General features: G+C 42.5%; 1 protein-coding gene across 17 annotated transcripts in view; it reads right to left on the reverse strand.

Moving 5' to 3' along the window:
• plekha5 (pleckstrin homology domain containing, family A member 5) overlaps nt 1–16,783 on the reverse strand; it is a 115,178-nt gene that overhangs the window by 54,220 nt on the left and 44,175 nt on the right. The window contains exon 1 of one of the 17 annotated variants that reach the window (XM_033634491.2): nt 10,608–11,136. The exons of the other annotated variants lie outside the window; for them this stretch is intronic. The gene's annotated coding sequence lies outside the window, so the exon portion shown is untranslated. Of the gene's footprint in view, nt 1–10,607; nt 11,137–16,783 lie in introns of those variants that run through there. 17 annotated transcript variants of the gene reach the window in all.

The raw sequence follows: 16,783 nt of genomic DNA on the forward strand, positions 1-16,783 counted from the left end.
CACAGACCACACAGTCTTTGGAGAGGAGCTGTCCAAAGTCTGGGGCCTTCACAACAACAGCATCAGCTTTCCAGTAAAGTAGAGCCTGGTTAGTGTTGTGTGTGTTTGAATAGCCTGGAAGAGGAAGTCTCTAAATTTTCCAGTAAGAATGACAAGCGCCACTGTTTCTCACTGTTACCGGTCCTGAATCAAGTTTTTGTTTCAGCGTTGTCATTGGTACAGTGACTCTGCTGCTAAATTAGCTCAAGATCCAGATCCAGTTCATCAGCTTCATATGTCATCACCTCCAGAGATGGAAATTCGATGGCTATTGGATTATACTGTCAGTGAGTTACACCAATGGGAGGTTCAGTAGCAGTAGGGTGTTATGTTATTGATATATTAATCAAATATACTGACAGCAGTAATCATTAAACAAGACATTAGATGTGATGTGAGTTGCATGAGCTGCAGTGTCAACAACACTCTTCAAAGCTACTACTCCCTTTACTGGACAGTTATTCTATATTTCAGCTCAGTCAGGCTGAACTATAAACAACAGAAAGTCAAGCTACAGCCCAAAAATAACAGTTTTTAAACATGGGGTACTCGTGTACTGAAAAGAGCGAATACAGAGCATGAAATGGAGGGTTTAGTTTCAGTTTAGCCTGGAGAGCAACAGTCTCCACAGCTCTGGTCTATAATTACTGGAGGCACTGTTGGCAGCAGAGCACTCTGTGCGGTCTTTGGGCAGACCAGCGGCACCATTTTTCTTTGGTATCCCTTCACACATGCCTATACTGCTCTGCACATAGGTTGGCTACAGATTTGGGAGAAGAAAGGAAGTCTGGATAGGTATTTATGTACACGGTAGTGGGATGAAAGAATGATGTTATGCAGGACTGTGGATGGGATTCAATAATCAGTTCCAAACTATCCAAGACTTGAGAATCTTTTAGCTTTGATACTCTTAAAGCATGCACCGCAAGTTTGCTTTCATGTGGTACTTCAGCCAGAACTAAAAGAAAGAGAGGTTTAAATGTAAGGGTGCATTTTGCCGACCTATTAGTTGGCAATGCACGCCATTTCATTAGAGGAAAGTGTTTGATACATCCTAGGTTATTTAAAAAATAATGATTCAATTATAGCAAATCCCTCCACTGTATCTACTTTGGTATTATCTCTATAGAGTGACTGCTAATGCATCCATAAAGAACTGAAAGAACTGTTCGCTGTAATAACCCCCTATGGGTACACTGCCTTCACTGCAATAAAGTGGAGTGATGTATTATGTTCCCGGGTGTGGAATGTCAAGCAACCCAGAAACGAAGCAAAAAGGGATCTGCACATATGCATATTTTTAATCTTGCTTAGGAATATCATTACATTTTCAAACAAGTAATAACTTTCTGTACTGACACTGAATCAGATAACTTTGTGTAATATGGAAGGATAGATAGTACTGCCATTGCCACTGCTGCTCGATGCAGTTTTCAGTTGCCTTCAGCTCAGTATTTTGGTTTGGCAATCCACAAAGTGAAGTTCCAGCAGCTCTAAATGATGGTAGAGTACTGTAAGCATGTGCTCTCAGCACACAAGCTCACACAAGTCAATATTACACCACTTGCCAAATCAAAAATGGCAAAGTAAACACAGACAAAACAAGTCAAGCATCTACTGTAGCTAACCAAAAGCCAAAGAGAGATCAAGACATCTCTCTCAGAAGTAGGGAGACCAAACCCAACCAAGGCTACGGGTAGCTACAAAGCTCATTTACATACAACAGAGAGACAGCACATACTCAGTCTATAGGCCTTTTTACACAAAGATCCTGCATTAATGCCACAACAAAGTCCCTTCATTACACCAGCTTTGCTTTTTTACACAGAACCTAACAGCGCCACCATAATGCCCCGCCAGTGTGTGATGTAAACAGCAATCCAACATTCCAGAAGCAATGGAGGCGTGACGGCATGTGTAACTAAACAGCATCGGCCTCTGGTGACATATAACATACGTATCAGCCAGGCAGGGACTTCCAAACAATTACAACAGGCTAACAGGGCAATAACAATCTTTTACTATCCCTGTTGTATGGTGGCTGATTTCGTTCTCTGCTTGGAGGGTAAGGAGCTACTGGAGCTCACTGTCTCCCCAATGTGCGGACATTTTTGGTTGCTATTCTTCTTTCAGTTAGCTGCTAACTGCTTCTAGCTGCTTTTTAAATCTGTCGACACTGAGTTGCAAGCATAATACATCATCCAGCCACTCGTCCCGTCAGCTCACACTTTTACACAGATGTAGATTTGGGTCTGTTGCCACCTCTGCTGCAGGTTTAAGGGTTTAAAGGCAAAACAACTCCACTCCCTATTTTGTGTTCTTACCTTTCATACAGAATGGCGAGGTGGAATAACGGCGTAACTTTCCAGTTTTGAACAGGCTGTGTAATAAGGGCTGGCACTAAAAGAGGGCTGATGCCCATGTAGCTCTGTTTCTTTTTCTGCTTCTAGCAGGTGTTTGCTAAAATATTAGCCAAAGGAACTTGATACTGGAACTTGGCATTGGCCCAAAACACCATGATTAAAAGAAACCCCCCATTAGCAACACCTGTCTCTGATGGGACACTGGGTCAAAATAGATATTCCGACTGATGTGGGATCACAGCAATTTGGAAATGTATTTTCTGGAGCACTGCATTTGATGGCTTTTTGATATTTGTTTGATAACCTGCCTCGTGAATCCTGATCATGTATCCCCACCAGTTCACAAGTACTAAAGCTCATCCTGCCCACTGACCTCCCTGTGCAGAGGGCAGACATACTGTCAGGGTAATTTCCACTTTAAAAATCAATAAAATGTCACATCAAATTTATTTAAAATAAAATTCAATGTTTGACGTCAAGCAACTGAAGCACAGTTTTATCTGTTTCCACGCTACAAGCAGACAAACCTGAAATACAAAGGATGTAAATCGTATTGGCTAAATCAAAGTGTTCAAAGCTATCAGTTAAAATGTCACCTTCAAAATGAAGTTGATGAGGTTCTTAGGGTTACAACTACAAACTAAAAGGCCCTCCTGGCGCTAAGAAAGTTTATGCAGATGTGTTGACTGACACGTGTGCGAGGTCAGTGTTTTTAAGAGGGGGCTGTGTGACATCAAAGAGTCCATATACCTATAAGGACGGAAGTTATTTGAGAAGGTCCTTAACATTCCCAACATGATCCATGTGGTATTGGAAGACAGTGAGTTCTTGAAAGTCAGTGGAAAACATGGGGGCTATGAAGCAACACGATTGCTGTGGTTGTGTGTAGGCCAAAATTGGCAGGATGAGTAACAGCAATACATGTTTTCCTGTTAAGTAGAAAAATCTCCTTTTGGACAACCTACAAAAGTAGACCATGACAGTCAGTGGATGTCCCCTTTTGAACTACACTTAAAGCTATTTCGCTATCCTATTGAAATTTTACAGTAGTGACATTTTGCATGTGACAGGCTTGACGCTGCTGACGAAAAGGATGAAGGCATCCCACATTGCAGTAACGGATATTATTCACAATCTCTTTCACTGCCTCCACATGACATCAACACGGTAGCTGATTGCAAATATGACAGGATTATACTGCAAAACAATTATTGACAGGATATGTGGGTTGGCTGCCTTGTCTCACACAACATAAGGGCCCTTTGAAAACATCACTGGATGATAATGTAATCAAAGTTGATTACAGGAGCCATTGTTACATCAAACTCAACTGATGCCGCGCAGCTACCGGCTCAAAGACAAATCTCCTTTTGAGTAAACATGTTTTTCAAAGTACCTCTCTCTGCTAATCTTAGTTTACAACAGCATTTGTGATGGTCACACATGCTCAGGAGGATGTGGTCTGTGGTCACCACAGTCAAGATTAAGTCAGTATAAAATCACGGGGCTGTACCGTAAGGGGAGCATATGGTAACATTTCTGCTTAAATAGAGGGCAAAAACATTGTATTCCCTTCGTTTAGGTCAGAATTTCTTGTTTTCCAGAGGGAGATGTTGATTTATTGGGTGGGTAGGGGTGAAGGGCACCAGGAGGTTCTTTGCCTCTTGACCTCATATTTTAAAGTGAGGAACTGGGAGCGGCAGCAAGAGCTGACCACCCTGTCGTGAGGAGTGTTTTCAGGACTGTTCTGTCCACAATAATTAGCAGTGAGCCTCAGTAATGAAGAGCTTAAGGGGCTGGGGGTCAGCACCCCACAGGCTTAGCTTTTATTGTACTGGATGGGTCTTTGATCCCCCACTCCTCTTCCACTACAGTTTAACCAGAAACAACTGAGAGGTTCCAAAAAGGAGCTTTACATTGGAGAGAAGGGGAAAGGTCTACGTGAGTTTTGACAAGGTATCGTTGGGATTTCACACCAGAGTTTGGGGGTTCCCCCCTGAAAGCTCCCTTATGTAATTATTTTACTTGAAAACTAAACCTGGGATTCAGATCTTTGCTCAATATATTTTTAAAGAAGTGAGGTGGGGGCAAACATTTGGTTTAGCATTCCACCTTCACCGTGTCATCTTTGAAGCCAAAAAAAGCAGTTTAATGCTAATGTTGGACCATTTTCACTGATAATTTATCTCTGATGTTCATTCAACAGTCTTAAGTTCATCAAAAACAAAGTTGTGAGAATGTTGAAGCTCTAAAATCATTGTCAAAAAGTCTGAACTCAAAACCACCTCTCCCTCAGCTTCTTTATTTATTTTAAAGTACAGAGGAGTAAAGCTATATAAGGAATGTCAGATCGGGACCCGTCAGCCCCTAAAGAGTCACTGTGGGGGTACCTACCACAATTACAGCCTTACATTGCAGAGGACAAACAAAAGATGGAAGAAACAATGAAAACACAACTTGTGGTTATTTGTTTTGTCAAAATGTTCAGTGTGGAGTGACTGTGCAAACTGGAGGGGATTCCCTCACGCTGAGTGGTGTCAAAACGCTGAAACAAATTTCATCATAATGAGTTTGAGCTGCTGTAGCTAATTTGGATATGGGGGAGTTAATGAAAACAGCTTTTAAAACCAACTTTGTAACTTCGCCTCTCTAATACCAAACAGGCAAATGGAAGAGAACCTACGCTTTATTAAATGGAAATGAGAGTGGGAAGAAGATTTTGACTCCTGTGAGAATTTGAGACACTAAATCACATCCATTTATAACTATCTGACCACTGTGAATTTTGTGCAGCATCGAGGAAACTGACTGGTTATCATCTTTGAATTAGGAGTTAGTTTCTTTGCTCTAAAGGCCTCTAGACACCGGGGGGCATTTTTTGTGTGATTAATTCACAAGTCAAAATATATTTTCGAACTCTTGTTTTTGTCAGGAGTACTTTCACACAGAATGTGAATATTACACAATGAAAAAGAGACGCATTTTCTCTCATGTTTCAGTCGATTTTCTGAGCTTTGTACTGGGAATAAAGACATCAACCGATCACATTGGGCACAGCCTATATGCGGAGGCTCTGTAGTCTGAACCAAGACGGCCAACTTTATTACTCCGTTCAATCTTAACAAAGGCAATGCATGGCAAACCCACTCCGTCTGTTCTTACCTTTTACAATGAAAGCCCTAGACATATACACTGCATATCTGTTTACCAGAGTGAACTCAGTTTCACTCAAAGCATTTCACTAAAAAGAAACTCAACAATGTAGCGTACAATAGCTTAGGCTATACAACAATTTACCTCAAACTGACTGCCAGTAGTTATTGCAAAATCACATCAGTGCCAGTGTTGCAGTGTGTCAAAGACTGTTTCCCCAATGACATGTGTTTCCCCCTACCTGAACCTGAACCAACCTTGTCCCCAACCCTAAGCACCAAAGGGGCCGCCACAAATTAACAGTAAACCTTTTTGACAGGGGTACAGACTTTATTACAACATCGACAAACCTATTTGCACCAAAACCTTTTATCGAACAAGTGTTACGACTATCGCTGCCCATGTGAATTGTTTAGAAGTAAAATATTCGCAGGTATTTTGTATGTTCATGCTGATGTCTAAAGGCCTTAATGCTTGATTTGTAGCTGCTGTAGATAAAAACACTTCACAGTCAAATGCAGCATGTCTTATATTACAGGATCCTATTATCTGGAAAACAGTCCTGCTGCTACAAGGTTCAAGATCTGTGCTTTTAACTACTGCTTTTTAACTTTGGGAAACCTCAAGCAGAGGAAGCCATGCCTTTCTGTTTGTCCTCACAGCTCCTATGGATAAATGCTGCCTTACCACAGCAAATTTCTCCTAATTATCTTTAATTGAATGCCCTTCAAGCTGCTTCAAGACCTTTAGTGACTGGGCACCCCACTGTACAGACTGTACAGAAGTGAACAGCATAAGTCACAGCAATCAAGCACTCCAGCTTCCTTTCCCAAGGATATGATGTAATGACACATACTCAATGCAGCAGATGCTTTGATCACAACCCTCACAGCAGAAAAAGTGAGAAGATTTTAGCACACATTGCCCAGTGAGATCCCACCCTTATCCTAGCAGTGCTGAGCAAGTGAAATCAAACCAGCCTGTTTGAACCAGAATGCACGGCACACATTTCAGCTCTGCCTCCTTCAGCCCATATCCACATTATCACATTTAACTCTGCATGACTCTCTACATTTACACATGTGACTTTTTGGTGACATTTAGAGCTAACTCTATGCTTGTACCATCATTGCCAAGATCACACGCAGTTTTAGCTACTTTTTAAATGCCAGTACATCACAGGAAAAGTCTACAAGAGTTCAGCAGGAAACCATCTTGGTCTCTTAAACAAATCCAACCGCAAATCACCAAACAGAGCCTTTCAGCGATAATTAATTCTCTTGTTAATGCTCATAAATCTAATCCTATTACACAGGAAGGAACTTGGACACAACGTTAGGCAAAGCCAGTGACTAGTGAATGAATAAAGCTTCACATTATCAGGTGAGTATTCTTAACTAGCATTAAAAAAAAAAAACAGTTGGCTGCGGTGGAACTCCTCAATACCTCACAGACATTGACTGGAGGTATGAATAGCCCGCCTCACAAAAGCTGAGCTGAATATACAGAATAGGCAGTTTGTGAGTAGGCATGTGGGGGGCAGCAAGAGAAAAGACAAAAAAGACAAAACAGGGGATTTGCAGTCCCCGAGAGGCCACATGAAATGCGGTGCGGCAACATGAAGCAATGTGCTGTCACAAAATGGCAATACCTGGACTTCAGTAGTGTCCTTAACTAATTCGGGTATATATATTAAGGAAATGTTGTGGAAAACTTGCATCATGCCGCAATCATTACGGAGAACACAGCCAGCAGCTTCAGCTGTGTGTGCCTGTTAAGCTTTGACTTTCACCTTAGACCTTTTTACTTAACCGCAGAAACAGCTGCTCATTCGGGCCACAAATCAGATTTTTTCCACAAACAATTCAATTAGCAGCCCCCTCAAAGCAGCTGTGACTGTGTGCAAAGTGTGTCAAGGTGACACAGCTGAGGGGGTGACTCAAGAATATTTCAGAGCCATGGAAACAAGCTGCCTTCTCAATGAAAAAGAACACTGATTGAAAGAAGTAAAAAATTAGCATTTATGGAGACGATTCAGGAGGTTAAACTGCAGTGCTTTGCAGTCATGTGAAACCAAGCTTCACTGTGACTTTCTGACCAGAGGCCAGCATGATACAACTGTTCCTCATCACACAAAGGATTGGTTCCTTAAATAGAGAAATTCCAAACATTACGTTGCCCACACAGTTTCTATCTTCACTTTCAATGTCTGCAAAACTCCCCTGGTTAACCATTCAATGTTCAATTTCAGGTTTCATTAAGGAAAGCAGCAGGCTAGCATTTAACAGGGCTTCATGGTACATAAGAAAAACATGGAAGAAACCCAAAGGCAGAGTGTCAAAAGTACAAAACACTACGACTGAATGTGTTTTAATGTGACACACATCACATTCTACTGTGTGGCTATGTAGGTCCATTGCAGGACAAAGAGCAGAAGCACCCAAAATAGTACTCAGACTCTTCTTATCAAGGTCATCTCCTTAAAGACATAGATGGATGAGAGGCTGGAAAGCTGCAGGCTTGTAGACTATTGACTAGTATTTTCTTAAGATGTGTTAAAGGGTTTCAAACACAACCTTCAGCTTTGTTTTACACCATTGTAGACTAAAAAGTGGGACAAAACAATTGCTTTCTTCATTCCTCTTTTCACCACACACTGAAGTAAAGAGGCAAATTAACTGAGAAGCATTTTAAATTCATGCAAAACTCAAAATGTTTCCATAAAAAAAATGCCACACACACATGAGCTTGTGTCATGCCCCGACTTAAATGTTCTTATAAAACGCATGAATATGCATCGGTGCTGCCATCAGGCAAATTAAACATCTAGCAGTTGATCAAGAAACTGAGCACATATAGGAGGGCAACTTCTTCTTACATTCACATTCTCCTTAACTCAGTAAAAATACAAACACTTTACAAGGATGGTCTGAATATGGCCACCAGTGCATTGGCTGCATATGGGAGTGGACATTTCTCTGCAGTTTTCACCATCTTGCTGATTTATCACTCATGACTCAAGCCTGAGATCAAATGCGGCTCCACCCTCCTCTCCCCTTGATGTCTTCTGCTCAGCGAGTGCTGGGGCTGGACCAGCAGCCAATAACAGGGAATCTGTACATCTCCATTACTGCTGACCTGCTCTTTAATGACATCAGTGCCTCCCATCAAATATCTTTTATTGAATATTTCTTCCACTCAACAGTCAATCCAGCCAAAACCGGAGCATCTAAAAGGTCCGGTAAAGAGGTGTAATCATTTGAAGTGAAACCATAGATTAGTAAAATTACTTCCCTGGAAAAGGACGCTAGTTTGTGATTGCAATGATGTTTTGCAGTCAGCTGAAGCGTTTGATGAAGGAGCACCCCGCCCCCAGGCTGAACACCACAAATAAATTCTGTGTGTAGGAAACATTGCTGAAACATCAGTTATTCCAAGTCTGTGGGAAACACTGAACATTGAGGACAATGTTCACTGCATGAGCTCATGGGGAAAGTGAATAATAAGTAATAAGGACAGCATGGCCGTTCGTTCTCTCCCTGTGGGTTTGACAAGTGTCATCCTAATCTTTTGGCTTTGTACAGTGATAGCAACACTACACACACACTAAACCACGCGTTACTATGCATATGACGTTTAATAAATGAGGGGTTTTAATCAGACATTACAAACAACTATGCTGTGAGCACTGAGTGGATGCACTTCCTATTCAATCGATCAGATCGTACAGGCAGGTTCTTGACAACAAGCCCAGACAGAAATCAAAACATGAAGGATCAAAATGGTTCTCAGATTTGCCAAGACAGACAAAAACAGTGGCTAACTTTAAAGATGATGCTTCTGCACGGTCTAAGACGACACATGAGAGTTCAACCAAATAAGACAACAGATATCATGCCTAAAACCACATATCAGTTCACGAGGAACAGGTTCAACTGCTTCCTGTCTGTTCCCAAGAATTCTGGCACCACAAGATCAAAAAAAAAGCAAATACATCAAAACGCATGCTGCTTAGCAGATCTAGTGGATGTCTTCTGATCTACGTTGGTTATTAAAGAGAGGACACAGTCTAGGTCACTGCGGGAGAGACAGTGGGCAATGGTATAATTATGGCTTAACTGACTGTGATTAACAGATAAAAGCTTTTAAAGATCATCCAAAACCACAGTGCAGTTCAGTCTGTCAGGAATAGAAAATATCATCTGACGAAAAGTGGAATACACTCCATTACAGTCAGAACTGCTTATAGCACAGTGATAGCCAACACTTCAAAGAAATGGAAATGAAAATGTTGTTTACAATGACTGAAGACAGTATATTAACATTGGCAGGACCTCTCTCTTTTTATGACTGAGGACAGATTTGCATCAACTATAGACTGCAGTGAAATTTGGGAGAAAAACCAGAAAGTCCAAAGTATTTTCCCTGCAGGAGTTTGCTTTCACTGCTGTGCAGAGTCACTCGAAAACTCGTGGGGCTCGGCTTTAACTGACCAACAGAATATGAGTTTTTGAAACCATGAAAGATACAACTGTAATATGTGGTTTGCAATTTCCTTTTTGGCATTGCAGGTCCAAAGTGAAGCAGGAAAGAGGAGCTTGTTAACACCAAATATGCACAGCTTCTTTTATAATGGAATATATATGTGTAATTGAAGATTATATCACTTTAGAAGTCCACATATATAATAAATCATTCATATGCTGCTAGGTGAGCTCAAAATACAAGGAATCCTCTGACTTAGCAACACAAAGGTGCCTTGACAAAAGCCTGATAACATAACGGTATCACTGTGTGGTGCTGTCCTGTGCAGAAGACGCTGTTTGCACATGAAGCCATGTGAGGAACAAAACGCTGACTGGGAGCCTGGGAGCAGGGGCTGCTTATAAAACTGCAACACAGAAAGCAATTACAGGAGCTGCATCCACCTAAATAGCTTCTCGATAGCATCAACCATCACCGTCAGCACAAATAAACACCCCGAACACCTCAATCATTATCGCGTTAGAGCAAATGTCGCACACGTCGACAGCACTGCAGGGTTTTACTCACAGTGAAAAGCTTCCATAAATGTCCAGGCAGGCAAACGTGAAGACAAACAAGCCACCGTTTTATCCAAACGTGAACGTCAGGTGTACCGACGTAAGAGTTTTCTTGTTACTTTGTGTTGGGAAGTGCGCTCGGTCCTCTTCTGCTGCTTCTGCTTCTGCTGTCCTCACAGGGCAGGAGCACTCGCGCTGACTGCTGCGCCGCGTGCGCCCCGTAGTAGAGCCACAGTGAAACCCGAGAGGCGATGATGTCACAGTCCGGATGTAAAGAAAGCAAGGTGGCCAGTGGCGCTTTTGTTATCGCGTCCCTGCACAATTACAACCCGAGCGGACAAGAGGATGCACACACGCTCACAGACAAGAATACAGTGTGGTGACGGCGTCCTGGTGATGTGAATAAAAATAAATAATTAAATACTTTCCTCCACAGAAGCCGCGCTGGGTTTATTCTTAACAGGCAATTTACAAATTTCCAAACTCCTCCACACGTGGAACAAACGCGTGGAAAAATATGGGACACTCCAGCTCCAGCATAAAGGCATTATTACAAAACCGCATGGAAGAAGTGAAGTGAAACCATATCCCAGATTTAAACTTGTTCCACTTGTTTATGTGGGACTGTCTCCAGGCAGGTCAATAATATAACACATATATGCATTTGAGCTTATTTCCTCAGTGAGCTGTTATTTCTGGCATTCACATGTGGGTAGCTCTGCACCTCCCTCAGCTCATTCTTTAGCAAGTCCTGACAAGAGGGCATGTTGAAAAATGAACCATGGCTGCACTGAGTGTTCTTAAAAGACTCACCCTGAAAGTATTTTTTTGAATCATCCTCATAGAGTTGCGGTGAATTTGTTGCAAAACATTGTAGCCACAGTTCCAGGGAATTACTGTATCTTAGGCCCTGGTTTCCATTCGTGCCCGTTCATGTCGCTGCTGGAGCTTTGCTATCTGGCTGGAGCTTGTTAGTTTCAATAGGATGAAGTGAAGAGAAAGAACTGCATATCAAGTAGGTTCAGCAGGGAGCCTACAGCTATTGAAGACATGAAAGCCCAGACAATGACCTCGGCCCCAACCTAGAAGCCAAACAGCTCCTCCACTCATCAACCTGCTGGGTGTAGTCAATGGCGCAGGAAGACACCCAGAGACAGTCAATACGCTCTTAGTGGCTGCTTTTCTCCCCCTGCTCCCTCTTTTTAGTGATACTTTAACATTTCTTCACAGTATACTGTCGCTCTCAGAGTCATGGAGTTTTAACAGAAACAGAACACAAATACTATATGTTTTTTCATGGATTGAAAACAGTGACTAATTTGATGCAGGTCATGTAAACAGCATATGCCATTTGAAGCATCAGAGGCATATTTAGATTAAGACATGGAATATGCTGGTATTATTCAGGTTTTAGGAGCATTGTTTGGACACGTACATGTTCAGAATATGTGTCTCAATTAACCCTTCCAGATGCAGACTGGCCAATCATAACGCAGCATCGGGTTGGCTCAGACCAGGGTCCGACAACAACGCAGCTGTGCTCCATTGACTCTAATGTAGTCATTTCAGATTTCCTTCATTTTCAGGCTGGTTTTGTGGATTTGGAGCTAAATGTTGTGCCTGGAGCACATCGTGTATTAATGATACTTGTTACCTGGAGAGGTTTCTTCCCTGTTCCAAAACCAAAATCAAACCCTGAAAAGTGTAGGGTTAGCTAGCTAGCTACTGAAGATATAGCCTACTGAATGTATACACATGCTGCTTTTGCTTTTTAATGATTATAACAGTGAAACAAAGACCGACCCTGCTGTACAGGAACCAGTGAAGGGAAGCAGGGAAACTTTGCTGATAGATGAACGTTGTTTGACTTCCCTTGGAGATCCCTGCCCTTCCATGTGCTGGCAGCAGCACTGGGGTGAAGCCAAACACGGTTCATCTGCACACACTGCGATGCCACACAGCTGGATCAATATCAGCAAAGTTTCCCTTTATATTCATTGTCTTGTGTGGCGATCAGCAGTGATGTGGTGGTTCACTTTTACACTGTGATCTGTAGCCTATAGTTCGGCTTTAGCTTCTAACTATCTTTGTCTTTTTAACCTGTTGTTGCTGCTGAGTCAGTTTGACATCCTGGATATATCCTTCAAACACAGACTGTAGACCCCTCTGTCTGCTTCTCTCTGGAATCACTGATTCATTTGTCCAAAAATATGATAATGTTTCTTCAGGGAGTGCAGTTAGTTATAGTGTGGGCTCCATGCTTACTCTGACAGCTTGTTGAACCATCGAAAAGAGGCGGGGCTTAGCAAAAGTTCAATTGGGGTTTTTGCCACAGTTTGCCACAGATGGCCTCTTGCCTGCTTACAGTCAGCTCTGTGTGTTGTACACAAACCAACCGTTTGTTAGGGTGTGGTAGAGACACATGTCCCAAAGAAAAGCTCATCTCTTTGGTCAGACGGAGAGGCACACCTTCTTTTAAACATTATGAAAGTTTTGAATATCAAAAGATTTTTTGAAATTAGCAAATATCGCAACACCAACTTTTTCAAGAAGGTGGCTGAAAGGAATGAGAGAAGGCGGCTGCATTCACACGGTTCAACAAGTCTGACACCAGTGGGAAGCTGTAAAAACAATCCTATCATGAGGCAAAGAAGTAAAACTGCACAAGTGGCTTTGGTTGTTCCACGCTTCCATATTTTGACATGATAAACAGCATGTTAGGGCATGTTAATTGGAGTCTGAATGGCTGCATGTAAACAGAAAAATTAGTGGAATATTTATTTTCATTAGCCACGTAAACAGCTTAGTAGGAATATTGTCTTTTTCTGAATAATGTCAAAAACTGTAATATTTTCTGCATGTAAACACAGTCAGTAGAGACGCATTACAGATATTAACACAATCAGTAGTATGTGAACTACCTTGACCAGCTCTGCTTTATAAATAATGCATCATGCTTCCATTATAAAGCCGGGGGGAGGGGGGGTACACTAAAACATTCAGTCCTTCAGCTATCCTTGGTCCTCCAGGGAGGGCCTCCCAAGCTGGGGCTTGGAGCCAGGGGATATGACCACCACCTGGGGCACAGAATGGATCCATAACCCCAAGAGAAAGCAGAACGAGAGCAGGGAAAGAGTATCTGGAGGATATGTGATATGATATTTAGTGACCCAACCCATGAAAGATGAATCTGTGGCGAATAAGGAGCTTGTGCTCCAACGCCCACAAAAAAAGGTGTCAGAGGGGAAAGTCAAGGCAAGCTGTTTAGCCATCTGTGTGTGTGCTGTGTGTTGCCACAGGAGATCATGCTTTTTTCTTTATTCCAGGATAACTGGATCAATGTTTGCTGTCAGCATCCAAACCAAACAACAGTCTAGTGTTGTAAAGAAAATTCTTTCCACTGTCAAACCCTTGACATCGTTACAGAAACAGGACAGGGTGGTTACGGACAAAAGCGCGTCCGTTTCACAGGTTTGATCCTCACAACAATGGGGGTTTTATCAAAGTATTCTCGACAGTGTTCCCAACTGCTCACTCATTCAGTCTGAGGGTGTATGCTAGCTGATTAAAAAGTAAATGTCACCATCGCAGCCACCAAGCCTCACTGAATTACCCCAAGGACACATCCTCAGGCTGGGTTCGAAATCACAGATGCGGTAACTTAAATTGCTGGAGGTGTTTTACATTTTGTGCCTCATGGCTAAAAGTGTCTTGTGGGGAGACCAAAAGCACTTGAGAAATCAGTCACGATCAACCCAAGCAGCTGAGCATTTGTTCTGATTACAACTGTAGGCTATTTGTTGTAATTTCCTTCTTATAAATTAGGAATTGAGCCAAGCTTGGGCTTAATAGGGGAAAAAATATAGTCTTTACACCAGCTCATCAGGCATTCAGTGGGAGTGGGAACTACTGTTCCAAGAATCTGTTTAAGGAGGGGTGTACGACCATGCCAAGGTCAAACAAACTCTGTTTCATCTCAACCCAAAACTTAACTACACTCCATTTTATGGCTACACACCATTAGACTTTATGACAGAGTGAGGATAACATGGTGGGCAGGCTCAGATGTGTTGATGTTATCACAGCGGAGTGGTTTGGCTCCTGTCTAGCCGTCAAAGCTGAAGGCCTTGTAAAGTAACAATGCACTGTGTGTGAGGGTAGATAGAGCCCGGAACAATAGCAACACCTGTACAACATAATGCAATGCAGTACAATAGCCCTGCTGCGATATACAGCGCTACCTTTGAAAAGCTTATGTTCAATCTTTGTTTAGGCGGGAGGTGAGTCATGTCTGTGCTATTTTTTCAGACCATGGTTTGTTTTGATTTTATACTAAAGAGTCACTTTGTGTTCTGGCCTTATGTATACATAACAGGTGGAAAGTATTTCAAGCACTAAGTATCATAAATCGACAGTGTGACTGGCTGAGGTGTGGTAATTCATGTACTGTTGTGGTGTTGCTTCTAAAAGCATTCATACTTTGAGCTACAAAATATTCTTGTGTCTGAAAAACAGTTGTCCTGTGCGGCACAGTACAGTACAGTACATGGCAACAGAAGAACACAGCGTAGTCCATGGATGACGCTGACAAGTAAAAGACATTTAAAAAAAAACCTTTCTCCTGTACTGTGCATTGTACCAATTATCAATGAGCAATAGAGCATTTCTTTTCAGCTACAGTCTGCACTAGAGGCTTCATCCGGTTCTCAGCTGACAGATGCCGAGGAGAAGCTTTCAGACTCATTAACTGCCCACACAGAGTCACAGAGAGACGGGAAGGGAGAGGGAATTGCTAAGTGTTCACATGTTTATCCACTCTCAGAGGATCCTCTCCTACCTGCCCACTCACTCTCGTCTCTGGCTCTTTTCCTCTTCCACCTACACTCCCACGCTCTCTCCTTTGTCACTGAGGTGCAGATTATTAAATGCCGGCGCTCTGAACAGCCGCAGGTACACTGGCTGCAGGCAACAGTAGCCTGAGGTTGATGGTGAAGAAGACAGCCGGAATCAGAGCATTTGCCAGCCCTCTGCAGGGGCTTCTGTTCCAACTGAGTGATAGCGAAAGAATACTGCATGCAAAACACTTCCGTTACCAGCTTGTCTTCAGGGAGCCAGTGAGAGGATGGGCTGAAATGGCCACCCTCTTGGTGCATTGGTGTGTGAGTGTACAGGGAAAGGGGGTGTCTTCTGCTCCAATAATTAGCTGAGTGTGTCAAATGGAGCTGAAAAACAACAACAGACTCCTGGGTGCCTGAGTGGTCATTATCCGCAGACCCGAGAGTAAGACCTACTCACTCCAGTGACATCAGTGGATGGGAAATTACTTTATTTTTCTCAACGGAAGCCTTTGTAGAGGTCAAAAATACAATGCAGTGATTCCCAAAGAAGTAGAGTCTATATGTATGTGGTTGTAGCTGGAGGTTTTTGCAGGTCCGTGAACATAGCACAGGCAGAACTCTTTATTAGTGTTTCTTATTTCCTCAGCAGCAGTTTGTTGAGTTTAAGTCACAGGGTTTTTGATCCGTCGATCCATTTGCGGTTGTATCAATCAGAGCTGATCAGAATAAATCGATGGATTAGAGGAGAAGCTGCTGCAGAGACGAGTGACAGCAAACTTTACGGCCCATCTCGACACCACAAGGTGCACAGTTTACATGGGAATGCAATCACAGTTTTGATCTCGATCAAACCTTCAGCACATGTTATCATTCGTTCATTCATTTTTTGTAACCACTTATCCTAGGAGTCGCGGGTGTGCTGGAGCCTCCCTAAGCTGACACTGTGCCATAAGCGGGGTACACCCTGGACAGGTCGCCAGACTATCACAGGGCTGATACAGAGACAAACAACATACATTCACACCTATGGGCAATTTTAGAGTCACCAATTTCCCTAAACTGCTTGTCTTTGGAGTGTGGGAGGAAGCCGGAGTACCCGGAGAAAACCCACGCTGACACAGGGAGAACATGCAAACTCCAGCATGTGTTATTCTAAACACATTTGTAGGATTGGGATACTTTTGATTAAAAAAAATAGCATCATCCTGATCCCAGCAGAGGGGTGGATTCAGGAACAAAACGGAGTAAAACTTTTAAATTGGTCAAATAAATAGACATTTACTATATTTTGCACTTGATTTGTTTAACAGTTACTGTGATAAAGTGAGTAAATTAGACATTAGGCTTC

This window comes from Epinephelus lanceolatus, chromosome 5 (assembly GCF_041903045.1).
Source record: "Epinephelus lanceolatus isolate andai-2023 chromosome 5, ASM4190304v1, whole genome shotgun sequence".
Taxonomy (NCBI): Eukaryota; Metazoa; Chordata; class Actinopteri; order Perciformes; family Serranidae; genus Epinephelus; species Epinephelus lanceolatus.